The sequence below is a fragment of the Camellia sinensis genome, chromosome 5, assembly GCF_055761805.1.
Source record: "Camellia sinensis isolate YWXY chromosome 5, ASM5576180v1, whole genome shotgun sequence".
Classification (NCBI taxonomy): domain Eukaryota; kingdom Viridiplantae; phylum Streptophyta; class Magnoliopsida; order Ericales; family Theaceae; genus Camellia; species Camellia sinensis.
This window is the reverse complement of record NC_138965.1, coordinates 68,540,554-68,567,768: the sequence shown is the minus strand read 5'-3', so window position 1 is coordinate 68,567,768 and position 27,215 is coordinate 68,540,554.

Below are 27,215 nucleotides of genomic sequence, written 5' to 3'. Positions count from 1 at the left end.
GATAGCATCTTTTGGTGTTGTTTTTCACTCCATTGCAACACTATATTCTCTAGAACCTCCCTCTTTGCTTCACTCTTTCATTTGCTTGTGAGGGTTGTTTCAAGCTTGGGATCCTTTAAGGTTGAGATTGAGGTTATGCTCAATGGTTTAATCCTCTTTGAGGGTTCTTTACCAACGGCATGATCTCTCCCTCTTGCCTTACATTACTTCTTGGTTGACACTTCTTTCATCTTAGAAGACACTCACCATTGGACTGATTGATTAAAGAATGATTTGGTAATTAAAATGTGTAAACAAAATTGGCAAGTAAAAGTGGTACGATAAGCACTTCTTTGTGTTGCATTGCATGTGTTCAAATCGGGCGTTAGTTTGAACACAAGGAAAATGGAGCATTTCATACTCAAAAGTGATGAAATGTGCCATTTTCCTAGGTCTCCATTGCCCTTGATGATGCGTGATAAGGTGATGGTCATTTGAGTCTTGTCTTGCATTCATTAAACTTGTACAAACTTGGTTCTTTGGCCATCATGCAATGAAATTGCTTGGTTGATGGTTTGAGAGCCAAGAGTATCACTCCTTTTAACTTGTTTGATAATAAGGAGGGTAACAGCATAAACAAACCTTCAAAAAAGTACACTGTTTTGCTCTGTTTACTCTCTATTGTAGCAAGGAAGTCCAAGCCAATAGTAGCCAATTGGCGGCCACCACCAGTTGCCGACCGGCCACCATTGTTGGCCGACCGACCATCAGTAGTGGCCGACAGGCCCCACTGTCGGCCTCCAATGCAAATTCAACAGTGTGCTCCTATGACAAAACAGAGTTGATCTGGAGAAGGAGAAAGCGTAAGTGCTTCTGTGCAACAGAGGGTTGCAGCAGCAAAACAGTGGCCTTTTAGGTGAAAAATCGAGCATGCATGCGTCCCTTGTTTCCCGTGGTCTTTTAGTTAATTTGCTTAGTTAATTAGTTATAGCTAATGCTTGCAAATGATGTAATTATTCAAGTAAATTAGTTAATTAATTCATGTTGTAATTAATTAGCTTAGTTGCTTCGTAATTAATTAGTTAAGTATTTAGCTAATTAGTTTTCTTTGTAATATTTAATTAACTTACATAGTTAATTATTTATTTGTTTTACTTAATTAGCTTACAATAGTTAGTTAATCCTTTTAAGTGTTGCAATAATTAGCTTAATTAGCCTAGTTACTTAGTTAGCTTTTATTCATTTGGACCCTCCTTCGCGAGGGTGTAATGTTGTAATAAGTGTGTGTGCATGTGTGTGTATGTCTTCCAACCCCACGTCTTTCTCCCTTTTATCGCTTTCGATGGTTAGATTAGGGACATCATATTTCAAATTAGCATACCCTATGCTTACATCCATTCATTCGTATTGCATGCACCGAGGCTCGGCACATCATTCAAACTGCATTGCAATTTCAAATAATTCTTTGAATACGTTTTTAATTGCATGTTATCAAATTACTCCATATGCCACATTAGTAGCCGAGCCTATTAATCACATATTGCATGTGTTGCATTAGGCATTTTGTACAGTTAGCAATCATGCATATTTTTCTAACTCATGTTGTCCTAGCTTGGAGTACTAGGTGAGTTTTACACTTTAGCATACTTGCATAAGTGTGAATGTTGCCATGATTAGCATGCTTGCCATGAGGCTATATGCTTAAATGCTAAACTAAACGAATGCCTGTGGATGAAGGCTTGTTGTTTGAATTGGAATGATTCATCGAATATGCGTTTTAAGCCCACTTTGTTGAGTGGCAAATCATGTTTTAAGCCCACTATGTTGGGTGGCAAATCCACAAACTTTAAGCCCACTTGAGGTGGCACATTCAAACTATTTTCGCAAACAAACATGAGTTGAATTGGTCCAAATTGAGCAAAGTAGTCTATACTTGCATGTTCACATCACATAGTAAAGCTAGCTTAATAACCGGAATTAGAGCACATAATGTTTATATAAAATCATATCATGATTAGTAGAGGCCGATCTTTGATCGGGCGAGCGGGGGTGCTCAATTCATGACCTTCTCCTCTCGTACCTAAGTTCCTGAGCTCAGGCAACTTTGGTGATGACGGACACGTGGCCTTTAGCACGAGTCATGGATTTCCTAAATTTCTCCAAAAATAAAATATTTAGGTGGTGACTCTATATCTGGCAAAGCAGTCCAATTTTGGCATTTTTTTTTATCCTAAAATCAATTTTCCAAGAGATTTGCTGGATTTGGACTCTTTGATGTTTATCAATTTTACATTGCACTTATGAGATTAGATTCAGAGCCGCAGGAGTCCGAACTATAGGGCTTCTTTCCGAGCTTCCAAAAGGGGGTGTGAAAAAGCCGAGCTACACCCCCAAGTTCTCTGAGTCGAATGAAGGATTCGAAAGAAGAGATGCCAGTGCTGTTTCTACTTCAAGCTCGCTATTGTTCGGGTCACTTTCAATGCTTCGCTCAGCTTCAGCAGTTAGTTCAGCCTGTTTCTCTATATCACTGTCTTGTAGCTGCAAGTCAAAGAAAATTTCAAAACTAGGAACCCGCTGCTTCTCAGAGTTGAACCAGGGTTCAGGGAAACTGCATAATGGGAAGTCTTCACCCTCTCGAACAAAATGACCATTTAGGGTTCCTTGGATTGGTCTGCACAAGCTCATAGCGCTTCCTAGCACATCGGCCAATACAGTAACACCCTTCTGACCACTTATTCCCAACCCCATTCCTAACATATGTTGGAGCTTGTTCATGAAGTAGATTGATTGAGCACTGACATACAAGCCCTCATATGATGCCCAGATGGTTTGCACTGCCCGGGCCTCAGTTAGGGTAAATCCAGAGAGGCAAACATCCTCCCCGCCATGAACAATTTCCAGCACAAGTGTAGTTACGTCTGGCAGAGGATGTATAGATGAATTCCCGAACGCAATAGCCACCCCCTTCCCATGGAGGTATTTCAGCATTTGGTGGAGGGTAAAGGAGACAGCTTTGCTTGGTGCAACCACGGCCTTTCTAGAAATAGATTGAAAGTGGCCAGCACATCCAGGACATGGAACTCAATATCCTATTGAGCTGGGCCCACTTGAACGCTGATCTGTACCGTGCCCATAACCTCTCTGCTAGTATTGTCGTACGCCTAAATCACCTGGACTGTAGGCACGAAATATGCTGGTTTCAAGCCAATGGCATATGCTGTACGAGATGGACAGACGTTGATTGCCGACCCTGTATCAACCAATACCACTGGCACCCACTTTTCTCTCCACTCCACTAATATGTACAGAGGTTTGTTATGTGCTGAGCCTTCTGGCGACAATTCTTTCTTGGAGAAGGTTAAGGTTGGATTGGCACCTCCTGGGAAAACTAGTCCCATAAGCTGAATGAGCCTTCTGTAGCTCGACTTTTTCGCGCTCCCTTTTGGACGGTTTGAAAGAAAGCCCTACAGTTCGGACTCATGCGGTTCTGATTCTAATCTCACAAGTGTAATGTGAAATTGATAAACACCAAAAAGTCCAAATTCGGCAAATCGTTTGGAAAATTGATTTTGAATCAAAAATGCCAAAATTGGACTGCTTTGCCAGATACAGAGTTGCCACCTAAATATTTTATTTGAGGAAAATTTAGGAAACCCATGACTCGTGCCAAAGTTCACGTATCTGTCATCAACAAAGTTGCCTCGGCTCGAGAACTTGGGCACGAGAGGGGAAGGTCATGAATTGAGCACCCCTACTCGCCCGATCAAAGATCGGCCTCTACTAATCATGATATGATTTTTTTTATCAACATTATATGTTCTTGTTCCGGTTATTAGGCTAGCACTACTACATGATGCACGCATACAAATATAGACTAGTTTGTCTGAATTGGAACAACCCAATTTCATGTTTTGTTTTGCGAAAAGGGTTTGATTTTACAATCTCAAGTGGGCTTAAAGTTTGCGAATTTTCCTCTCAACATAGTGGGCTTAAAATGTACATTCATTGAATCGTTCCTATTCAAACAACATGCCTTCATCCATAGGCACTAAAGCAGTTTAGCAAGTAAGCATTTAGCCTCATGGCAAGCATGATAGTCATGGCAATCACTCACACTCGTGAAAGTATGCGAAACCATTAAAAACTCACCTAGTACTCCAAGCTAAGATAAAACAAAAGAGTTAGAAAATATGCATGATTCCGAACTATGCAAGATGCCTAATGCAACTCATGCAATATGCAATTACTAGGCTCGGCTACTAATATGGAATATGGATCGATTTTGATAACATGCGGTCCAAGCACGTATTCAGAGAAGTATTGAAATGACAATGCAGTTTGAATGATGCGCCGAGCCTCGGTGCATGCAATACAAGATGAATGGATGCAAGCATAAGGTATGCTAATTAAAACATGTCCCTAATCTAACCATCAAAAGCAGTTAAATATAAGGGAGAAAGACGTGGGGTTGGAAGACATACACATTATTACATGACGCTCTCACGAAGGAGAGTCTGAACGAATAAAGCTAACTAGCTAACTAATTAAAGCTAATTATTACAAAACTTGAATGAGTAATTAACTAACCATCTAAGCTAATTAATTAAGAATTTAACTAGGCCAAGCTAGTTAAATATTACAAAAAATAAATAATTAATTGCTAATTAAACTAATTAACTAGCTAACTAGTCCCGGGAAGCGAGGGAGGCCCATGCATGGTCGGTTTCCACCCGAAGAATATCTGCTGTCTACTCCCGAATGCCTCTGTTTGCACAACCCTTGCACCGTTTCCTTCTCCAGATCAACTCTGCCATGCTACACAAGCACACTGCCCAAAATTCACTGGTGGCCGGCCACCACTGACGGGTTGCCGTCCAACACTGATAGCCTATTGGCCAGTAACAATGGTCGACCGGCCACTGATGACTTATCTTCTTTTGCTCTTGAAGCAAAGAACAATTTTTGGCACTAACTCAAGCTAAAACCACATTCAAGAGCTCCAAGAAGGCTTCAAGGAACCTCAGCTCAAAGATGATCAACTTTGGTTAAAGAAGTGTAGCCAAAAGTGTAGTATAAGTAGACAAGTATGCACAAATTAGCTAGAGAGAGAGAGAAAGAGAGAGAGATTTTTGTTCCAAAATTTCTAACCCTCAAAAATGGGGGAGGACACCCTATGTATATAGATAAACAAGCATTTGGCTGAGAAAAATCCATCATTACACGTGTATGGAGATGAAGACAATTGTGCCAACAGCTGGAACAGTTGTCAACAAAATAACTGAAAAAAGATACTGGTGGCTAGCAGGCTACTTGGGTGGCTGGCAGCCTCAATTGGTGGTTTGCAGCCAGCAGGGGTTGCAAGCATGAAAGTTTTGGTCGAAAACAGGGCACAAAAAGGATGGGGTTTGAAGGGTCAAAGACAGGGCATTCCACCGAGGACTTCGAGCACTAAAATGAGCACAAATAGTCACAATCATCGAGTACACGGGCGATGACATCCAAGTCTTGGGGACGGTCAAAAATGGGGTGTCTACAGTTGCCCCTCTTTGACAGAACTCGAAAGTCATGAAATGATGTGAGTGAATGTCAAAGCCTAGAGACGACCCATTTTGATAAGGCCGAAAGACTTGGGCAAACAAACAAGACAGAAAACAAATGGTTGCGCCCCCAGGCTGCCTACATATCCCTTTGCAAGGAATCAAACCAGCGTAGTTCTGGGGCGAAATGCAAACAATGCAAAATGCAAGAACATAACTTATGGTCATGCAATGAGGCTATGCAATGAAACATTTGAATACAAATGCAATGCAATGAAAATACCACATTTAAACAAGCCGAAACAAGGTACAACAACCTCAATCACGAAAAGAAGTACGTAAATAAACACGGCACGCGTGGAAATCACGAGCCAAATCACATTTCATGCAGAAAAGATGTAAGAAAATTATGCAAGCTTAATTACGCATTGTGCAGGAAAGGCGAAGGGCAACGTAACCATTGGGTGCACCTGAGGTTTCAACCGAGATCCTAATGCGTTGCACGCGAGAGGAGGAAGGATGGTGTGAACACAGGGACGCACCCGAATGTTTTTAACCGAAGAGTAGTGTGAACATTGGGATGGACCCGAATGTTTTTAACCGAAGGGTGGTGTGAACACCGGGACTCACCCGAATGTTTTTAATCGAAGGGTGGTGTGAACGCTGGGACGCACCTGAATGTTTTTAACCGAAGGGTGGTGTGAACGCCGGGATGCACATGAATGTTTTTAACCGAAGGGTGGTGTGAACATCGGGATGCACCCGAATGTTTTTAACTGAAGACGTGAGAGGAGGAAGAGTAAAAGGAAGCGATCCGAAGGACACAAATGATTTTACCTGGAACTCCTCTGAATGAGCCTCCCTCGCTTCCGGGGACTAGTTAGCTAGTTAATTAGTTTAATTAGCAATTAATTATTTATTTGTTGTAGCTAATTAGTTTGTGTTGTAATATTTAAATTAGCTTAATTAGTTGTAGCTAATTAGTTTACTCATTGAATTAGTTTAGATTAATTAAATTAGTTTGTGTTGTAATATTTAATTATCTTAGCCTAGTTAAATTCTAAATTAATTAGCTTAGATAGTTAGTTAATTATTCGTTCAAGTTTTGTAATAATTAGCTTTAATTAGTTAGCTAGTTAGCTTTATTCATTCAGACTCTCCTTCGTAAGAGCGTAATGTAATAATGTGTATGTCTTCTAACCCCACGTCTTTCTCCCTTTTATTTAACTGCTTTTGATGGTTAGATTAGGGACATGTTTCAATTAGCATACCTTATGCTTGCATCCATTCATCTTGAATTGCATGCACTGAGGCTCGGCGCGTCATTCAAACTGCATTGTCATTTCAATACTTCTCTGAATACATGCTTAGACAGCATGCTATCAAAATCGATCCATATGCCATATTAGTAGTCGAGCCTAGTAATTGCATATTACATGAGTTGCATTAGACATCTTGTATAGTTAGGAATCAAGCATATTTTTCTAACTCCTTTGTTTTATCTTAGCTTGGAGTACTAGGTGAGTTTTTAATGCTCTAGCATACTTTCATGAGTGTGAGTGATTGCCATGACTAGCATGTTTGCCATGAGGCTAAATGCTTACTTGTTAAACTGCTTGAGTGGTTCTGGATGAAGGCTTGTTGTTTGAATTGACACGATTCCATGAATGTACGTTTTAAGCCCACTATGTTGAGTGGCAAATTCGCAAACTTTGAGCTCACTTGAGATGGCAAAATCAAACCCTTTTCGCAAAACAAACATGAAATTGAGTTGTTCCAATTCAGACAAACTAGTCTATACTTGTATGCGCGCATCACGCAGTAATGCTAGCCTAATAACCAGAACAAGAACATATAATGTTGATAAAAAATCATATTATGATGAGTAGAGGCCGGTCTTTGATCGAGCCAGCGGGGGTGCTCAATTCATGACCTTCCCCTCTTGTACCCAAGTTCCTGTGTCGAGGCAACTTTGGTGATGACGGACACGTCTCCTATGGCACGAGTCATGGGTTTCCTAAATTTCCTCAAAATAAAATATTTAGGTAGCGACTCTGTATCTGGCAAAGCAGTCCAATTTTGGCATTTTTGATTCAAAATCAATTTTCCAAACGATTTGCCGGATTTGGACTCTTTCATGTTTATCAATTTCATATTGCACTTGTGAGATTAGATTCAGAACCGCAGGAGTCCAAACTGTAGGGCTTTCTTTCAAACCTTCTGAAAGAGGGTGCGAAAAAGTCGAGCTACAGTTTCTGGCGACTCTGCTGGCGATTTATAGAACTTGACTCAAACTCATGATATGATATTTTATCTACACTTATGTGTTTCTTTTATTTGCATTTGCATTGGTGCGCCTAAGTCACTGTGTTTTCCTTCTGCTATTCTTGGACGGTTTACCGGAGGCTTGCTTGAGTAGTGTACTTGTGAAGCATGGCAAAGTTGATATGGAGAAGGAAACAGTGCAAGTGTTGTGGAAACAAAGGCATTCGGGAGCAGACAACGGATATTCTTCGGGTGGAAACCGAGCATGCATGGGCCTCCCTCGCTTCCCGGGACTAGTTAGCTAGTTAATTAGTTTAATTAGCAATTAATTATTTATTTATTGTAAATTAATTAGTTGTATCTAATTAGTTTGTGTTGTAATATTTAAATTAGCTTAATTAGTTTAGATTAATTAAATTAGTTTGTGTTGTAATATTTAATTAGCTTAGCCTAGTTAAATTCTTAACTAGCTTAGATAGTTAGTTAATTATTCATTCAAGTTTTGTAATAATTAGCTTTAATTAGTTAGCTAGTTAGCTTTATTCATTCAGACTCTCTTTAGTGAGATCGTAATGTAATAATGTGTATGTTTTCCAACCCCACGTCTTTCTCCCTTTTATTTAACTACTATTGATGGTTAGATTACGGACATGTTTCATCAAAACAAAACCAATTTCTTATCTTGCACACTTTTAGTTACTCATTTTAACTTACCAACCCATTCTTTAACCAATTAATTCCATTGGTTAGAAGTCTTCTATAGGGAAGGAAGTGTCAAACAAGGGGTAGTTTAAGGCAAGAGAGAGATTTCATGCCATTGGTAATGAACCCCCAAAAGAGGATTAAACCATTAAGCAATGAACCTCAATCCCAAGCTTAAACTATCCTAAGGTTGAAACAACCCTCAAAGAAAATAAAGAGTAAAGAAATGAGGGAGATTGCAGAGATTATAAGTGCTGAAAATGAAGTGAGAAAATCACCAAAACATGCAATCAACTAAAACAACTGGTGCCTAAAGGCCTAAAACACTAAGCTTGTGAGGACTACTACACTACAACTATGCAATACAAGACTCAATTGCAATAAATAACAAAAAATAGAGACAAAACAGTCTAAAATAGAGCCTAAAACATGCTGGAATTAAGCTAAAAAAGTTAGAAAATTAAGCTAACACATGGAGCTAACTAGGCTAGCAAACCAGACACAAGGAGGGGAGGCTAACCCCTTCAACTTTGGACTTCAAAACATGATTTTTCTCACTAAAAATACTCTGAAATTCAGTGCTAAAAGCCCATGAAAAGATAGTTTGAAGGTGGGAAACAACGGTGAAAAAGCCTTAAAAGCAAGGAATAGAGAAGGGTGAGATACCCCCCTAACCTTAAATGGCCTAAAACCACCAATTTCAGCCCAAAAAAAAATAGTGGAAAGAGATAGAAAAACAAGATGCAAAGCAAGCTTAAAAGACAAGTAGTATACCTCCTGAAGCAAACAACAATTTTAGGGACTAACACAAGCTAAAACCACCTTCAAGAGCTCCAAGAAGGCTTCAACGAACCTCAACTCAAAGATGATCAACTTTGTTTGAGGAAGTGTAGGCAAAAGTGTAGTATAAGTAGACAAGTATGCTGAAATTGGCAAGAGAGAGAGAGAGAGAGAGAGAGAGAGAGAGAGAGAGAGAAATGTAGAGAGAGAGAGATTTTTGTTCCAAAATTTCTAACCCTCAAAAATGGGGAAGGAGACCCCATATATATAGATAAACAAGCATTTGGCTGAGAAAAATCCATCCATACACGTGTATGGAGATGAAGACAATTGTGCCAATAGCTGGAATAGCTGTCAACAAAATATCTAAAAAAAGATACTAGTGGCCGGCAGCCACTAGGGGTTGCAAGCATGAAAGTTTTGGTCCAAAACAGGGCACAAAATGTATGGGTTTTGAAGGCTCAAAGACATGGCATTCCGCCGAGGACTTTGAGCACTAAAACGAGCACAAATAGTCATAATCATCGAGTGCACGAGTGATGACGTCCAAGTCTTGGGGACAGTAAAAAATGGGGTGTCTACACACATAGTAAACGGCTTGAAAAACAGAATCAAATTGGAAAGTAGTAAATGGGAAAGTACTAACACATAGTAAACGGCTAGAAAAATAGAATGGGAAAGTAGCAACACGTAGTAAACGGTTGGAAACAGAATGGAAAGTAGCAATACGTAGTAAACAGATGGAAAAATAGATTGGGAAAGTAGTAAAACATAGTAAACGGCTTGAAACAGAATGGGAAAGTGTTAATGGGAAAGTTTGGGAAAGTAGTAACACGTAGTAAACGGGTGGAAACAGTATGGGAAAGTGTTAATAGTGGAAAAACATAATGGGAAAGTAGTAACCCGTAGTAAACGGCTGGAAACAGAATGGGAAACTAGTAACACGTAGTAAACTGCTGGAAAAACAGAATGGGAAAGTAGTAACACGTAATAAACGACTGGAAACAGAATGGGAAAGTTGTAACACGTAGTAAACTGCTGGAAAAAAAGAATGAGAAAGTAGTAACACGTAGAAAACTGCTGGAAATAGAATGGGAAAGTAGTAACATGGAGTAAACGGCTAGAAAAACAGAATCAACCGGGAAAGACAGAATCAAATGGGAAAGTAGTAGCACATAGTAGACGGCTGGAAAAACAGAATGGGAAAGTAGTAACACGCAGTAAACGGCTGGAAAAACAGAATGGGAAAGTAGTAACACGTAGTAAACGACAGGAAAAATAGAATCAAATGGAAAAGGCAGAATCAAATGGGAAAGCAGTAAATCGGAAAGTAGTAACACGTAGTAAATGGCTGGAAAAATAGAATTGGAAAGTATTAACACGTAGTAAACGGCTGGAAAAACAGAATCAAATGGGAAAGTAGTAACACATGAAAAACAAAATCAAACGGGAAAGTAGTAAACGGGAAAGTAGTAACACTTTACGAGAAAGTAGTAACACTTTGAAAGTAACACAAGAAAAACGAAATCAAATGGGAAATTAGTAAACGGCAAATGGGAAAGTAGTAAATGAGAAAGTAGTAACATGTAATAAGCGGCTGGAAAAACATAATCAAATGGGAAATTACTAAATGAGAAAGTAGTAACACGAAGTACACGACAAAAAAAACAGGATGGGAAAGTAGTAACATGTAGTAAATGGAAAGTAATAATACGTAGTAAACGGCTGGAAACAGAATGGGAAAGTTGTAACACGTAGTAAACGGCTGGAAAAACAGAATGGGAAAGTAGTAACACGTCGTAAACTGCTGGAAATAGAATGAGAAAGTAGTAACACGTAATAAATGAATGGAAAAACATAATCAAATGGGAAAGACAGAATCAAATCGGAAACTAGTAACTGGGAAAGTAGTAACACATAGTAAACGGCTGGAAAAACAGAATGGGAAAGTAGTAATACGTAGTAAATGGCTGGAAAAACAAAATGGGAAAGTAGTAACACGTAGTAAACGACTGGAAAAACATAATCAAATGGGAAAGTAGTAACATAGGAAAAACAAAATCAAATGTGAAAGTAATAAACGGCAAATGGGAAAGTAGTAAACGGGAGAGTAGTAACATTTTACGGGAAAGTAGTAACACTTTGAAAGTGAAAGTAGTAAACGAGAAAGTAGTAACACTTTGAAAGTAGTAACACTGGAAAAACAAAATCAACTAGGAAAGTAGGAAAGTAGTAACACTGGAAAAACAAAATCAAAGTCAAATGGGAAAGTAGTAAACAGCTAGAAAAACATAATCAAATGGAAAAGTAGTAACACTGGAAAAACAAAATCAAATGGGAAAATAGTAACACTTTACGGAAAAGTAGTAACACTTTGAAAGTAGTAACACTGGAAAAACAAAATCAAACGGGAAAGTAAGAAAGTAGTAAATGGGAAATGTCACGACCCAAACCCACCCCTAAAAGTTTGGCATCGTAACCAGTTAGTAATCTGTGATTACCAAAGGCCTAACTATACAAATCAAACAAACGGGGCTAGCGGAAACTAAGATATAAGAAAGTAAAACGTCTAACGAGCTGTGAACTTACATGAGACAAAAGGCATTACGATAGATAGATAGATATATACATATGCACATCAAGGTATTATAAGTTTATCAAAATAAAACCAAAAGAGGGGAGATATTCCCATCAACCACGGATATAATACCAGCAGCAACCAACCATAGCACGTGAGTGATTTCAAAAGGCTGCTCACTGGACCACCTACGTGCTTCAACAGACAGGAACCTCGCCATGAGGCGCAAAAGGTAGCTTAACCAAAACGGAGGTGAGATCACCACCACTACGTCCCCTCCTGAACTGGATCACCTACATATATATATATATATACATATCAAAACGTGAGCTAGAGCCCAGTGAATAACAACAGTGTAAAGAGGTTCTGAATGATGTCCTTACTGAAAAGCAAACCATAAACTTAACAGATTCTTATTTCATATAGGGACATAAATATTTATGTGGTACATCCCATAGCAAACTAGTTCAGGCGGCCATGAAAACCGAACAGGCGGTCATGAAGACCGATAATCAGATGTGATGGCCATCAATATAATAAACAGGAGTTCCACAAAATGGAATTGTCAGAGATCTCTGTAACAATGTAAATATGTGCTAAGGATGCCACGAATATAGTGTAAGAACATAGGATCATCATTCATTAAGCACAATGTAAGCACGTTTAGAACAGGGGAAACATAAAGTAGAAAAGAGATACTTAAGTTAAACATATCTTTACAATAGTGTTACTCACAGTTGGCTCTGCAAAACACGTGGCCGGAACGTGGCGTTTGGCCTACACAGACAAATACAAGTATAACATGTTTACTTTACCGTGCAATTAATTAGTTGTGTTATAACTTATTGATTGGTTGGCCTAATTGTCCTTATTCTCTTTAATGTCTGTGTAATGCATATGACCATCAAATATATGCGGAAATCATGCCAATAGAGGCTCGGAAGATGGAGAAATAAAGCAGAAAACTTCAACTAGGTCTACTAAACAGCCGCACGTGCGAAGCCCCTTGGCCGCACATGCGGGACTCTCACCGCACGTGCGCTGGATGGTGCAATTATTTCAGAATGCAAGGTGCTTCTGCCCTTGTTTTCCACACATGCGGGCCTCCCCGCCGCATGTGCGGTTCCCCATGCCGCACGTGCGGTTCCCCATGCCGCACGTGCGATTCTTAGTGTTCCAGAACCGAAATTTATGTTCTGCTTTGGAGCTTCAATCCTCCTAAAATCAAACCCAAATTTGAACAAATCAAGGCTTAAAACTTACAAAAATATGATGAAAGAGTAAATTCTAAGTTCAACCCAGCATCATAAGTTCAAAGAAACTCATTGGTATTGGAAAAGAAAAGATTAAAACTTTGAGTGTAACTTTCCCAACTCAAATCCATAAATTCCTTCCTCTAACTACCAAAGATTATGCAAAACAAAGGAATTGAACATGAATAATGCTATGTATGCCATATACAGACATGAAGTCTTGAATTTAGGGTTCTTGACATAACCTACCGTGGAGAAGTGGTTTGGAAATACTCCAGGATCCAGGCAGACATCCTTGATCCTTTGATTGCTACTTGAAAAGGAGATGAACACTCTAGTCAGCGGTGCCGGAATTAGCACTCTGACGGACAAGTTAGTATGCTCTCTTGTTTACTTCTATCTCAAGTTATTTTATCTATTCTCACATACCTTTCTTTGGTTGATGTTCCTCTATTTATATTAACTTCTGGGTCCAAGGGTCGGGCCAACTTTTAATCTAGCAGATGATTACTTATTCGGCCTTTCGGTTGTGTGCCGGTACCTACTCGACTCCTTACGCGACCGACTTGTATATTTGACTTTAAGAGCCCTTGGACAAAGCCGAATTGTCTTTGGCCTTATCTCTAAATTAATTTGACTTTCCATAGTATAAAATTATTTGGCCCCTACAATTGCCCCCCAAACATCTGACTAACACCAATTAGTCGGCATGTTTGGTTTTATATATGGAAAGTCAAAAATACGGTGCTTGCACTCCTTCCAATACTGAAGCGTCAAAATGTCCACGTTTTACAAATCACTACAATTTACCGCCCCTTCATACGCGTCACTCATTTAATGCGTTTTGAAACCGTGTTGTCCCTTCAGATATTTTTTGAATATGCAAGGCTCTTTGGTTGCCTCTCTGCATCTCCCTTTCATTTCACGACCCCTGCGACTTCTATCCGCTCCCATTGTCCTCTCTACACCTTGTAAGTTCTTCTCTTCTTCGCTTCGACTCCCATTTCCTTGTTTGTTTTTTGTTTAGAGTACTTTCTATTTTGACTCGAATGGCAAAACATTTGAAAGCGTTTCTTTATGCGGATCGTGTTTCCGCTTTTTGACGCCATTTTTCCATTCCAAATGGCGCCCATCTGTCATTTGTGGCAGATAGCATAGTTGACATGGAGAGGACTGATGCGAGTACGACCATCTTTCCCCTCATATCAATCGCTGAGGGCGGAGTCCGTTTCTCCCTTCACTCGTTTTTTAGGGTCATCCTTCGTTACTGGGGTCTACTCCCTTCACAACCTAACCTAAACTTTTACCAAATCATAATGGGAATAGTATAATTAAATCACCGACTTAAGATTAATCTAGGAATCCCTGCTATTCGGCATTCTTATGCCTTGGTGAAATCCTCAGATCGGCAGGGATGCTACTTTCTCAAGGCCAAGGACATTGATCACCATCAGGTGACTATGCTTGCCAGCTCTGGTAAGCTTGTCGACGACGTCATAGTCGTTGTCCGAGGCAACTGGAAATTTGGCAAAAGCGAAGATCGCCTAGATCTTGTACCTAGACAAAAAGGCTAACTAGATGGCTATATAGTCCCATGTCTACGTGTATTTGTTATACGTTTACTCAGCTTAGATTCTGTGTACTTACCGTTTCATTTGGGCAGGTAGCGATTTGAAAAAAGTATTTGTCTCGGCCGATGATGTTGTGCTTGAGCAAATCAAAACTGCGCTTCAATTCTTCGGCTGTCCAAACCTCCAAAAGCAAGGGAGGGCCGCCTACGTCCTTCTGTGATACGAGCCAACTTACGCTACCTTTTCGGTCGCGAATCACATTCCGATTCCAAAGGGCGAACAACAGCTTACAGCACTCATTTCCCCAAATTTCAAGAATCTTAGGGAGATTGGTATTCAAGTTTCGGATTTAGAGTTGGTCACCGAGCAAATAGCCGAACAAGTCGTTGAGCAACCGAATCAGTCCAACTTGGACAGATCTAATAGTCTAAGGGAGGAGGTCGACGCGGCTCTAAATTTTGCCTTTGAGGAAGCCGGCTTTAACCTTTCATTCACTTCAGGTTGAGTAGACGTATCGTTAGAAGACGATATTTTCACCGACTTAAGGGACCTTCCCGGCACAGATCCTGAGAACATGGGTTGGGAGTCGCTCGCTTAAATGGCCAGGAGAAAAAACACCAAGAGGATGGCAGCCCGAAGGAGGGCCAAAGCTGCCCGGTCTGAACCCCCACCACCTGTTGGGGCTAAATCTTCTCCACTTGCTCTTGTTGAGGAAACAAAGCAAATTGTTACGGCTGAAACGGAGCAAATTTTCATTGATCAACCGGATAATCTGGTGACCGAGCACAGGGGGAGAAACGCCCTACCGATCATGAAGACGACTCTTCGGAAAACCTATCTGATAAACGATCATGCATAGAAGAGTCAGACTTGGCTACGCCATTTATCATACAACCTAGAATAAAGAACATGCTGGTTACTTCTGAAGCATCGACTTTGAAGGACACCGCTGTGGCCTTAAGCATGGCCTCTTCAATTTCTATGCCGATTGACAAAGCAACCTTTCGTGCAGAGCCAGATGTGTTGTCGATAGCTTAATCTTTTGTTTGCAGTCTTTCTTTTCTTTTTATGCCATCTATCTTATTAATCTTTTGTTTTACAGGTGGCGGGCAGGATAGCTAAAATTGGCCACCATCATTATGACGCTATCGAACAAATCAACTTTCTCAAAGTCGAAGTTGAAACTAAAAAGAACAAGGCTATGAAGGCCTCTCTTAGAGCCGAGTCTAAAGCGTTCAAAGCGGCAGAAGTGCCAGCGAGGGTCGATTCCAAGGCAGAGAAGGCCAAGAGCTCCGATCAACTCAGGTTGGCCATCAAAGAAAGGGCGAACGCAAGTGATGATGCGCTCAAGTTAGCCAAGGAGGTGATTGCCAAACTGGAGGCCGATTTGGAAGAATCGAAGAAGGCAAAGGAAATTGCCGACTCCGAGATCTTCAAGGCATTCCAAGTTAGGGAAAACGCCGCCTTAGAAAAATACGTCGAGGAAGTACCCAAGTTCAAAAAATGGGGCTTCAAACACGGCTGGCTCAAAGCCATGGCTGCCGCTATTGTGACATTGGAGTAGCCAATTCCATACAAGCAGCTAGAGGTTGAGCCGCTAGAGTCTGACCCTGAAGATTGAGTAGGGTCAATGTAATTTTGCTTTTTGTTTGGTATCTTCTGTACGTAGTTTTTGTAGATTTTGGTTTATTTATTTTGATTAGAAGTTAAATATAGGGTAATTTTCACATGTAAAATGATGACTATTTCTACTCAATTTATTAATGAAAATTACCTTTTTGTCTGTCTTCTGCATGTGCTAATTAATAGCTAAGTAGGATGATGTAGCTTAATTTGGCAATAATATAATTGGCTATAACACAATCTACATGTGCTAATTAATAGCCAAGTAGGGTGAGGTAAATTAGTATACGGCGTAATAATATACGACTCAACGCCAAACTCGACTGGCCAATTGAGATGTAATCAGATGGATAAGTCGTTCAAAAGCTGAATAATCATGTCTTGTGCCAATTTGAACATTGAAGAGCTGAATAAAACATACAGCTCACAAAATCTACTAATCAGATGGGGCATTGTTAATATATTTATCAATAAAGGCCGAATAGATTAATGAATTTGCCCTTGCCCCAGTTGATTAATGAACAGAACCGCAAAATATTGGTAGTTCATGGATTGGGTGGGGCACAGTAACTTGTCGGCGCAATGCATTGCGATTGGGCCAAATAGATGAAGGAATCTGCCCTTGCCCCAGTTGATTAATGAACAGAACCACCAAATATTGGTAGTTCATGGATTGGGTTGGGCACAGTAATGTGTCGGCGCAATGCATTGTGATTGGGCCGAATAGATTAAGGAATCTGCCCTTGCCCCAGCTGATTAATGAATTGAACCACTAAATATTGGTAGTTCATGGATTGGGTGGGGCACAGTAACTTGTCGGCGCAATGTATTGTGATTGGGCCGAATAGATTAAGGAATTTGCCCTTGCCCTAGCTGATTAATAAATAGAACCACCGAATATTGGTAGTTCATGGATTGGGTGGGGCACAGTAATGTGTCAATGTAATGCATTGAAGTGATTGCTTTGGGACGCTGCACCCGTAATTAATAAGCGGGGTGGAGGCTTGGTGCGCGTAGGTTCTGTGTTGTGTTCAAATTCAATAGATTGAAGAGGGAAAAGAGCATTGTGTCAAACTAGACTGGACAAATTTGGATATCAAGAACAATATTCTTCAACAGTAGAGTGGAGGATAGGACACTAGCTGAACTACACTCAGAGATGAATCGAGGTGGCGAATCTACGCGAACGAGATACAGGACGTCGGAGGAGCATGAGAGGTGTCGCTGCCCCCGTCGTAGAAGTAGGTCACCCAGGAAGGAGAGGCAGCAGCGAGAGAACTCCCACCGTTCGCGAAGCAAAACTAGTAGGCCACCACGCCCGTTGAGTTTTTCGGTTTTCGTTGGGAATAAACCGATGACTGAAGTAGATTTGATTATCTGCAATCCAAATGTGGCAGTCGAGTTTGCTCGACAGATTTTTTCGCCAGAAGTCCAGCAATCAGTGGTCGGCCGGCCTGATTACGAAGTTTTTTCGGAGGGCGTCCATGGAGCGGTAAAAGGACTATACACCTCCTATAAAATCGGCATGAGTCTTCGTACCGCACAAAGTGATATAAAGTAGAAAGATGGCCGCATACGGAGCTTGGAAGCTCGCGCAGAGAAAGCCGAGAATGAGTTGAAAGCTAAAGCTTCCGAAACTCAGTCAGCAAGTCAAGTGAACCCGATTGTCGCGGAAAGAGTAAACCAGTGGCTTTTGGATCATGCGATTGCTGACCGAGACACGACGAGCATGTTTGCAAGAGAAGCAATAAGAACGAAGGCCTACGAACAAGGCTTTTTTGACGGCCGAAAAATTGGTATTGAAAAGACGAAGGGAAAGTTAGCCGAGGATGTCTGTCGGTGTGAAAATCATGTGTTTAAGAATGGGTGGATCAAGGCTCTTCAGGCAGCAGGTATCGATTTGGCGTCACCTCTATATCGAAATTACAAATTTCCCTTCAAAGCTTACGATGCCGAGAAGACCGACGATGAAGAGGGTGCCGAATAAATTTATATGTTAATACACATTGTACCTTTAAGTTTGTCAAAAGCCATGTATTTATGCTTTATTTAATGAAACACATATTTGCTATATTGTTTCAATTAATGTTTGTATTTACTAATGATAATCGTGTATTAGTCCATGTCATTCTATTGCCAAATGTGGTCCTTCCGAATTCAGAGGGTTATTTGGTCATTCATGGTAATAAACGAAGGGCGCTTCGAATTCGGAGGCTCATTGTGTTGGCCAATCGTGACATCCGCGAAGTGCACTCTGAATTTGGGGGCTTATTCGGCCCAAACGTGGCATTCATGGATGGGGCTCCGAATTTTGAGTTGGCCAATCGTGATATCCACGAAGGGCGCTCCGAATTCGGAGGCTTATTTGATCCAAACGTGGCATTCATGGATGGACCTTCGAATTCGGATACTTTTGTGTTGGCCAATCGTGATACCCACAAAGGGCGCTCCAAATTGGGAGGCGTATTCAGCCCAAACGTGACATCCACGGATGGGGCTCCAAATTCAGAGTTGTTCAATCATGATATCCATGAAGGGCACTCCGAATTGGAAGGCTTATTCAGCCCAAACGTGACTGTAGACGTCCCTGAACGCCCCGGGAGGGAAATCCCGATTTGTTCATTTGGGCTTACTACAGTTCGGACTCAAATTGTCAAGGTTCTTAATCTGAACCAAAGAGTCCAAATCCGGCAAATCGTTTTGGAAAACAGATTTTTGTAAAGAAGTGCCAAACATGGACTGTTTTGCCAGATACAGAGTCGCCACCTAAATATTTTATTTTGGGGGAATTTAAGAAACCCTGACTCGTTTGCCTAAGGCCACGTGTCCGTCATCACCAAAGTTGCCTCGGCTCGGGAACTTGGGTACGATTGGGGAAGGTCAGCTATGAGCACCCTCTCTCGCCCGATCCGAAGATCGGCCTCTACTAACCATGATATCTAGTTTTGAAAACGTTATGCGTTCTTATACCGGTTATTAGCCTAGATTTACTATGTGATGCGCACAGCATGACAAATATAGACTGAGTCGCCTGAATTGGGACAAAGCATCGCATATCCGTTTGTTCAGAAATCGGTTTGAAATTTGCTACTTGCAAGTAGGCTAAAACATGGATTTCAACAAGTTGTTCCAACTTAAACAATCCAACCTTCACCCACAGGCATTCAGTCAGTTTATATCACATAAGCATATAGACACACGGTAAGCATGTTGTCATGTTTAACATTCACACTCATGCGAGATGCTAAAGCATAAAACACTTACAGTGTACTCCAAGCCAAAACAATGAACATGTTAGTAATCAAATGTATGATCCAAGTCCATGTTAAATGGCTAACGCATCGCATACAAAATGCAATCTAGAATAGACTCGGCTAATCTAAGAGTGGCATGTGGAATGCAACAAGTAACACGTATTCAAGTTAGATTTGGAATACTATGCAGTTAGTATAATGCGCCGAGCCCGGTGAATGCAATACAAATGAATGGATGCACGCATGCATAGCATAAGGATGCTAAATTAAACATGTCCTACTACTAACCATCAAAGTAGGTAAGTAAAAAGGAAGAAAGAAGTGGGGGTTGGAAGACATGCAGACACGCACCCACACTTATTACAAATTCGCCCTCGCTCAGAGGGACCAAAAGAATAATACACTTTAATTAACCTACAAGCTAATTAAATAATTTACAGACCATCTAATTAATTAACAAATCAATTAGGCTAAGGAAAGCATTAAAAGGCCTCAGGAAGAGGGATGCACATGTGCCCGGATTGGCTTCGCCCGAAAATCCAATGCCATGCGCGAGCTGCCTCTGTTTTCCCTACTCCGCTCCTCTGAAAATGGCACAATTCCCAAGGTACATCTCATGAACACTGGGGAATGACACCGGCCATGAGGAATGGTCACCAGCCAAAGGGAAGTGGTCATCGACCATCTACGGAGCTATCGGCCATCCATAATTGATCGATCGGCACTTAATGTAGTCGACCGGCCAAAGCTTCCTGCAGAACCTGTTTTGACAGCAGCAGAGGGCAAAACAAGGCATGGCAATGTATTTCAAGCAAATGTGTGCACCAATGCACCCCTTATCATGTTTATGACTCAAAGGGGGATGGTACTCGATTCTCGGACCACCAATCGCGCATTTCAATGCGTGATGGCCCAAGAAACCAAGTGTGCATTTTGATTTCAAATGACATGAAAACCAAATAAACACATAAAGCCCAACCTCTATCATACTCAATTCAAGAGGCAAAGCATGCATGCTCAATGCAATGCAACCTAAGCATGCTAGCTAAATGTGCAATAAGAGCATGCAAGCAAACAATGTATGCTAGGTACACAACCTATGCAAATAAGCATGCAAGGCATGGACCACTATGCTAATGACCAATCATGCAAGATGTAATCTAAACAAGCAAGCATGTAAGGCATGCAACATGTTAAGCAACTTAATCAAGGGAGATTGCATGCCAAATGCAACATGATTCAAGTATGCAACACATGCGATAGTCCAAGTATGCAACAACACACAAGGTGAGCATGCAACAACATGCAAACAATGGACTTATACCAATTTGGGCAGCTCTCAAACAAACCCAAAACAGTGGCCAAATGCTAAGGAAATGAGGTGCAAATATACATACAAACATGCATGCAAATGGACCAACACTTAAGCATCAAAGAAGCAACCTTTGAGCACATTTAAAAGGGGAAAATCATAGACAAATGGCATGCATAATAAGCTCTGAAATCATGTTATAAGAGGTGCCAAACCAAGTAAACAAGACAAGCCAAGCATGCAACAATGCCCAAAACTCAAGACAAGCCAAGGGGCTTAAACCAAAGCTATATGAAGCAAGCCCCAAAGGGCCATGAGGGCCTAAAACAGGTCCAATGCTGGTCTAAACAAGACCAAAGACGCATCTAGATGGCATCTAAATGGTCTAAACATGGAAGCATGCACAAAGGTCCAAACATGGAGCATAAGACACAAGCCTTTCAAAGTATTAAAGGGGGATCGAAGGCAAGCATACAACCATACCATGAGGAGTGAAATGACATGATAAGTGGTTCCAAACCACAGAAACAAAGCAAGTAAAGCATGCTAGAGGGGTCAACACTCAAGGCTCAAAAGGGGGATTACATGGTAGCTATACAAAGCAAAGCATGGATGACCCGAGCAACCAAAAACAGACCTTAGGCATACTAAAACATGCATAAAAACTTCACAAAGCTAAGCCAAAACAAGTAAGCATAGTGGTCTAAATGCTAGGCACATGTTAAGGCAAATTCATGGCATTACAAGATAAGTACGCAAGGCAAGCAAGGTGTGTCTAAACCAATTAAAAACAATGCTAAATCATGGCAAAATAAGTACAAATAACACTTAAGACATGGCCAACATGCACTTAAACAAGATGCTCACACATGAGGCTAAAATGGCCATTTTTTAAGGCAACAAGAAGAGGGGATGGCCCTCTCCTTCTTTGGACCTTAAAGCACCATCCCCACCACTGAAATCCCTCAAGATTTCAGTGGTGAGGAGGCCCAAACAAGATGGTCCCAGAGCTCACCAAAATAGCACAAAATGGGGGCTAAACAAGGCCTAAGAGGGGTCAAACAACCCCAAAGCTCAAAGCAACCTTAAACAACTATTTTAAGCAAGTAAAAACAAGACTACTATATGTTATACACTAAGCTCAAAAACAGATGCAAGGTAGGCAAAAAAGACTATGCAAAAATGGGGTATTTAAAGGTAAAGTTCTTACCCTTGTAGACCCCTTCAAGAACAGCACTCCAACTGCTTTCCTTAGCTCAAAACCAGCTCAAAACTTCAAGAACAACCTAATGGCTCCTCAGCAACCAAGGTAAGGTGTAAAACTAGGTGTTTGTGCACAAAAGTAAGGACAAACACACACTTATACACAAAGAGAAAGAGATATAGAGATAGAATAGATACACTATGGCTAACCCTAATCCAGACCTCTGGAACTCAACACTCTAACCTCTGAGGAGGGAGGAGAAGCCCTCCTCTTATAGAGGATCACTCTTGCAAAGCTTACAAGACAAGCTAAGCAAGAGTGAAATCCCTCCATAGTGTATAGAGGGAGTGTAAAGTGTATGCCAGCTAGCACAGTTGGCATAAAAATATCTGCAAAAGCAGATGCACAGTGATCGGCCAGCCAAAAATGACAAATTGGCAAAAACAATGGTCGGCCGACCATCAATAGTGCCGACCGGCCAAATATATGGCCGATGGCAACAAAACAATGGCCGGTGGCCTCAAGCCATGGCCGGTGAGGTGTGGGAGTGGCCAACAAGCCATTCCCTATCCTCCAAAGCAAAAACAAAAGTGTTTGGTGCAAAACCAAGCACAAAACAGTCGAGTCGAGCAATCCTAAGGCAAGGTGTGTGGCCGAGACCTCCGAGAACTCAAGACGAACACGAACATGGATGATCACCGAGTGTTCAAACGGTGATGCCCAAGTCTTGAGGACGGTCAAAAATGGGGTGTCTACAGTGACATCCACCGATGGGGCTCCGAATTCAGAGTTGGCCAATCGTGATATCCATGATGGGCGCTCCAAATTCGGAGGCTTATTCGCCCCAAATGTGGCATTCCCGGATGAGGCTCTGAATTCAGAGTCTTTTGTGTTGGCTAATCGTGATATCCACGAAGGTCGCTCCGAATTCAGAGGCTTATTCGGCCCAAACGTGGCATTCACAGATGGGGCTCTGAATTCTGAGTCTTTTGTATTGGCCAATCGTGATATCCACGAAGGGCGCTCGGAATTCGGAGGCTTATTCGGCCCAAACGTGGCATTCTTGGATGGGGCTCCGAATTCGAAGTCTTTTTTGTTGGCCAATAGTGATATCCACGAAGGGCCCTCCGAATTCGGTGGCTTATTCGGCCCAAACGTGACATCCACGGATGGGGCTCCGAATTTGGAGTTAGACAACCCTGATATTCATGAAGGGCACTCCGAATTCGGAGGCTTATTCGGCCCAAACGTGGCATTTACGGATGGGGCTCCGAATTTGGAGTTGGCCAATCGTGATATCCACGAAGGGCGCTCCGAATTCGGAAGCTTATTCGGCCTAAACGTGACATCCACGGATGGGGCTCCAAATTTGGAGTCTTTTGTGTTAGGCAATCGTGATATCCACGAAGGGCGTTCTGAATTCGAAGGCTTATTTGGCCCAAACATGGCATTCACGGATGGCACTCCGAATTCGGAGTCATTTGTGTTGGCCAATCGTGATATCCATGAAGGGCGCTCCGAATTCGGTGGCTTATTCGGCCCAAACATGACATCCACAGATGGGGCTCCGAATTTGGAGTTAGCCAATCGTGATATTCACAAAGGGCACTCCGAATTTGGAGACTTATTCGGCCCAAACGTGGCATTTACAGATGGGGCTCCGAATTTGGAGTCTTTTGTGTTGGCCAATCGTGATATCTACGAAGGGCACTCCGAATTCAGAGGCTTATTAGGCCCAAACATGACATCCACGGATGGGGCTCCGAATTCGGAGTCTTTTTGTGTTGGCCAATCATGATATCCACAAAGGGTGCTCCGAATTCGGAGGCTTATTTGGCCCAAACATGGCATTCAAGAATGGGGCTCCGAATTCGGAGTCTTTTATTCGCTACTAAATCATTATTAACGAGACTGAGGTAAGAAAGGGCACTGCTTTGGGGAATTGAAAGATATATAAATAACATTTTCGTGAAAATTCAAAACAAGCTAGCATGCCGTACAAGTTGTCTTAATGATAAAATTTGCGCAAATGTGTGCAATTCCATGGGCGTGGAAAAATTCTCCCAGCCATGTCTTTGAGCCAATATGCCCCAGTTCCGGCAATTGAATCAACCTGATAAGGGCCATCCCAGTTGCGGCCTAACTTTTCGTCAGCCGGATTGTTAGTAGCAGGAAGCACTTTCTTGAGGACCAATTCTCTAGGTGTCTAATGACGCAACTGTACGCGCTAATTATATGATTTAGCAAACTGCTGCTGATACCGCACCATGCAAGCAAGGGCACGATCTCAGCGTTCTTCAATCAGAGTCAAATCCAAGGCCAACATCATGTCATTACGGACCATGTCAAAAACCTTGGATTTCAGCGTGAGTAGGCCGATCTCCAATGGGATAATTGCCTGGGTTCCAAAGCACAAAGCGAGTGGCGTTTCCCCGGTGGATTGCCTTGGAGGAGTGCGATGGGCCCACAACACACTGGGCAATTCTTCGACCCATCTGCCTTTAGCTTTTTCTAACCTTTTTTTGATGCCATCCAAGATGACTTTATTGGAGGCCTCCACCTGACCATTGCTTTGTGGATATGCTGGCGACGAAAAGTAAGGCCAGATACCATACGTGTTGCATAATTCTCAGTAAATGCCACAATCAAATTGGGTGCCGTTGTTCGAAACAAGTGCTCGTGGTATGCCGAATCGTGTTATGATATTTTTCCATACAAAACACTTAACATCGACATCGTGAATATGTGTTAAGGCCACTGCTTCAACCCATTTTGTAAAATAATCTATTGTGACAACCAGGAATCGTTTGTTGCCTGGAGCTCGTGGTAGTGGTCCAACGATATCGAGTCCCTATTGAGCGAACGGTCAAGGACCAGTGAAAGAGTTTAATTTCTCGGCAGGCAGATAAGTTAAAGGGGAAAACTTCTGGCATTGTTCGCATTTCTTGACGTAATTCTCAGCATCTGTTCGCATGGTCGGCCAATAATACCCCTGTGTTACAGCTCGGTGGGCCAATGAGCGTCCTCCAGAATGGGTGCCACAGCTGCCTTCATGTATTTCAATTAAGAGTTCCTCAACTTTATCTGCGGATCCAAGTAATATCGCAGGGCCTTATTTCACAGTCTGTGGGCTTTTTTCTTGTCCAGTGGGAGCTGTTCTGAGGAAAGAAATGCAATGGCGGGGTCCATCCAACTTGGTCCTGGTTTAATGATGTTAATCTGAACTGGTTCAGAAGAGGTAATGCTCGGCTCAGGGATGAATCCTACTTCGATTGTCTGCTTAATTTCTGAATTGATAGCAGAGGCTAGGCAAGCAAGGGCATCCGCATGCGTGTTCTGATCCCGGCTTATTTGATTCAATTTGTGGTGGTCGAATTTCCCGAGCAAGAGATTCTCCATTTTCATGTAGGCTGCCATGCGGTCATTTTTAGCTGCATACTCCGATTTCAACTGGTTGATGACTAATTTTGAGTCACAGAAAACAAGCAACTGTCGCGCACTAAGGTGAAGTGCATTCCGAAGGGCGGTTAGCAATGCTTCGTATTTGGCCTCATTGTTTGATGCATCAAAGCCCAGTTTGACTGCCTGCTCGATTATTGCCCCTTCGAGGGTCATGATTACTATGCCTGCCCCACTACCATGTTGGCTGGATGACCCGTCACAGTACATCTGATAAATGTCTCCAACATATACTCTCTAGTTGGGTTTAGGTTGCACTTGATCGGCCTTGAAGTCAGAAAGGCATCCCGTGAATTTGCCTACAAAGTTGGCGAGCACTTGCTCCTTTATGGAAGTTCTAGGCAGAAACTGGATATCATACTGGCTGAGTTCCAAAGCCCATTTCGAAACACGCCCTGATGCTTCTGTGCTACGGAGCACCGACCAAAAGGGATAGTCCGTTAGTACCACTATGGTATGTCCTTAAAAGTAATGCATCAGTTTTCTTGCAGCCATGATGAGAGTGAGGATGAGCTTTTCCAGTGGTAGATAACGTGTTTCGGTGTCAACCATTGCTTTTCTTACATAGTAAACTGGTCGCTGCTCCCCAAGTTCTTCCCTTAAAAGTACGACGCTAACTGCCCAATCGAATACCACCAGGTACAAAATGAGCGGATCGCCTGCCGACGGGACTGCCAAGAGTAGTACTGATCGGATATAAGTTTTCAAGCCGTCCAAAGAGGCCTGGCACTCGGGGGTCCATTCGAAAGCTTTGCCTCGACGAAGTGTGTGAAAGAATTGTCGGCAGCGATCTGTGGAACGGCTAACAAACCTGTTGAGCACGACAGCCATTCCCATCAGCTTTTGAACCTCTTTGACCGACCGAGGAGAGCCAAGTTCTAGAATTATAGTGATCTGCCTCAGGTTGGCCTTTATTCTGCGGTGGTTAACAATGTAGCCAAGGAATTTGCCGGATCTAATGTCGAATGCACACTTTGAGGCGTTCAATTTCATTTTGTACTTTCAAAGAATGCCAAATGTATCTTCCAAATCGGCTAAATGGGTGTGCTTTTCCTTGGATTTGACCACCATATCATCAATGTATACTTCCACGGTGCGGCTGAGCTGTTCCTTGAACATGGCAGTAACCAGTCTCTGGTAAGTTGCCCCCGCATCCTTCATCCCGAAAGGCATGACCTTGTAACAATAGGTTCCTCTTGGGGTGAGGAATGTGGTCTTTTCTTGATCCTCTGGATGCATAACAATTTGATGATAGCCTCTGTAGGCGTCCAACAAGCTCATGCGTTGATGATGTGCCATCGTATCTATGAGTTGGTCTATTCTAGGAAGGGGAAAATAGTCCTTGGGACAAGCATTGTTTAAATCCACACAAACACGCCAAGATCCATTCTTCTTCTTTACAACCACGGTATTGGACAACCATGTAGGATAGGTTACTTTGTGAATTGCCTCGACATCAAGCAATCGGTTAACTTCTTCAACAACGGCCGAAGCACGTTCTGCGGCTGACCGCCGACTTTTCTGAATGATTGGCTTACATTTTGGATCAACATTTAAGCGGCGCTGGGCCACAGATGGATCCACCCCTAGCATCTCGTATGGTGCCCACGCAAACACGTCGAGGTTGCCGAGTAGGAAGGATACAAGCTCATGCCTATCAACTCCGTTCAAGGAAGTGCCGATCATGAAGAACTTGTC